Genomic DNA, 2025 nt, shown 5'->3' on the forward strand with positions numbered 1-2025 from the left:
CCTTTGGTCCCGGTTCGTGGCACCAACCGGGACCAAAGGCCTCTTTTCAGCAACCCAAAGGGCGGAAAGCGGCGGCCTTTGGCCCCGGTTGGTGGCACCAACCAGGACTAAAGGGTGCATTGGTCCCGGTTGGTCTCACGAACCGGGACTAATGCACCCCTTTAGTCCCGGTTGGTGCCACCAACCGGGACCAATAGGCCTTGCACAACGACGTGGTGGTGGGAGTTTAGTCCCACCTCGCTAGCTGAGAGAGAACCGCACATGTTTATAAGGTGCGATGTGCCAACCATCCCGAGCTCCTCTCTAAAGCAGGCTTTCGGGCCTAATCTGTCTCTATGTGCCTGTGGGTCTACTGGGCTTACTACGGGCCTAAATCCTGGCTCATTGTTGGGTTTCTAGTCGTATTCAGGCCGTGGGGGCCCAGTAGGAGGCACTTTTTTTGTTTTTTGTTTTCTTTACTTATTGTTGCTATTTTTATTTTTCCATTTTTTGTTTTGTTTTCTGCATTATTTATTTTCTTTTGTTTTTTGCTTTATTTTTTAATTCTTTTTGCTTTTAGTTTTAGAAAAATTATAAACTTTCTGTTAGTGCCATTAGTTTTCAAATTTGAAAACACTTTTTTTGTTTTCTTTCTTGCTTTATTTATTTTATTTTGTTTCTACTTACAACAAAATACTTATTGTTGCTATTTTTATTTTTTTCCAGATTTTTTATTTTGTTTTCTGCATTATTTATTTTCTTTTGTTTTTTGCTTTATTTTTTAATTCTTTTTGCTTTTAGTTTTAGAAAAATTATAAACTTTCTGTTAGTGTCATTAGTTTTCAAATTTGAAAACACTTTTTTTTCTTGCTTTATTTATTTTATTTTGTTTCTACTTACAACAAAAAGTTTCAGAACCTAAAGTCTCATGACTGCCACATGATTATGACACAACTGCTTCCGATTGCATTAACGAAAAGGGGACATCGTGGAAGTGGAGGGCAAGACGGACATGTCCGAAGATTATGAAAAATTTCATGAAATTCCTCCCTTCAAAGTCAAGGCTGACCCAAGCATCATGATAAATGATGAATATTATCCATGGTTACGGCGCAATAAAGAAAGGACACAAGCGAAGAAAAAGTGAAGACTTTCTCCACAACTATTATGATGATACCATGCCAACTTTCAACCTTTTTATAGTTCATTTGAAATGCATGTTGTAACAGACAAGTTTCCGTATGAAATCCTGATACTTCGAAAGAGATTATCCGTTTTGTACATGAAGTGCATCCAGTTTTTGCCGTAACCCTCTCAACTTTCTTGCATATGCTATGTGGATGAAATGATGATACCATGCCAAAATAAAAGAGAGGCTCAATGCTCACCTGCACGTTGCTTAGCTTCAGGCCAACGTGCAGGTGAGCACTGCGCTTCTCCCTTCATCGTCTCTACACTCAGGGCTTATAAACCGATGTGAGTGCCTCTCGCTTGGCGAGGTGGGACTAAAAAACAGCTGCAGAAAGAATCAACTAAAAAACTCTTTTACCAGTTCATGTCACGAACCGGTATTAAAAGGTGCTCGTGGGGCCCCAGCTTTAAAACCTGTACCAAATAAAATGCCTTTGTAACAGCCTTAGAACTAGTACTAAAGGAATCAACTAAAAAGCTTTTATAAACCTCTAGTATTATTAAAACTAAAATTATATAAAATTTTGTTACAAACTTTAATAGCAAAAAGAATTATCATAAAAGAAAATAAATAAGTAATTAGGATTTAGTTCAAAATATTAAAAGCAAAAAGAATTATCATAAAAGAAACTAAATAAGTAATTAGAATTTTGTTACAAACTTTAATAGCAAAAAGAATTATCATAAAAAAATAAGTAATTAGAATTTAGTTCAAAACATTAAAAACAAAAAGAATTATCATAAAAGTCGTTGGTCCTGGTTCGAGGCACCAACCGGAACCAGTAGTGGTGGGCCAGAATCGAGGCCCATTAGTCCCGGTTCGTCCCACCAACCGGGACCAAAAAGTCCAGACAA

This window comes from Triticum dicoccoides, chromosome 1B (genome assembly GCF_002162155.2).
Source record: "Triticum dicoccoides isolate Atlit2015 ecotype Zavitan chromosome 1B, WEW_v2.0, whole genome shotgun sequence".
Lineage (NCBI taxonomy): Eukaryota > Viridiplantae > Streptophyta > Magnoliopsida > Poales > Poaceae > Triticum > Triticum dicoccoides.